The sequence below is a fragment of the Penaeus monodon genome, chromosome 34 (genome assembly GCF_015228065.2).
Source record: "Penaeus monodon isolate SGIC_2016 chromosome 34, NSTDA_Pmon_1, whole genome shotgun sequence".
Lineage (NCBI taxonomy): Eukaryota > Metazoa > Arthropoda > Malacostraca > Decapoda > Penaeidae > Penaeus > Penaeus monodon.
This window is the reverse complement of record NC_051419.1, coordinates 25,755,556-25,756,481: the sequence shown is the minus strand read 5'-3', so window position 1 is coordinate 25,756,481 and position 926 is coordinate 25,755,556.

Below are 926 nucleotides of genomic sequence, written 5' to 3'. Positions count from 1 at the left end.
TATGAATGACCAAACTAATACAGCATACTTATACAGGCAGTACTACGAGATAGTGATATACTGCATTCTGCCCATTGTCCTTCAGATATTTCCGATTTCAAATTACACGCATCGAAAGGTGCTTGTTCATTCAGACCAGGATAACTTGGCTGAAAAATTGGTTAACATTCTTTAGTATGGTTTTCAGGTTTTACTGCTTAGAACTGCCCGTGAACAAGTTACTCCTTTGAAGTGAATAGTAATAAAAGAGCCTAATCAAGTCATCTAAGATTTAAATGGCATTCACTTTCATGAAAGCAAGAGTCGATTGCTCATGTAAACGACCGATTGAAATGCAAACTTAAAAATTGAACCTACGACTAATGTAAAAGCCAAGCCTTTCATTACTAAATTATCAATGTAAGTATATAGGATCTGAAATTTACACTTTACTTAATGCTTGAGAATGTAGGTACATCAAAAGGTAAATCATTTAGTCTGAATATGCATAATATTTAATGTTCTGGTTGACAGGGTTCGAGTATTGGACAAGACCGACAATTTACAGTAATTATTTTTAGCCATTTTAACTTTTTACTTTTAGCTTTGTATCAGATCCTAAGGTATTTAAGGCTTTTTTTTTCAATTAAAAATTCTGTTTTTCATAGTCCAGCTATGACACTAAAGTATTAACATAGCAGAACTGAGTAGTGAGGCTTAGTTTCACAATCACGGTTCCTGTATGCCATGTGCATTAAGCACATCATATTCTACAGGTTCTTCCATCAGAGCCAGGAACTTAAATACAACTATACATTTGTATCAATGGTAATCAAAGAAAGAGTAAGAAAAAGGTCCCTCTTTATTAAGAACCTGTACAGACTCTTCCAAATTCGACTAACCTTATAGATCATGCTTTGGTTCAACAAGTCTTCATAAAGGGACAT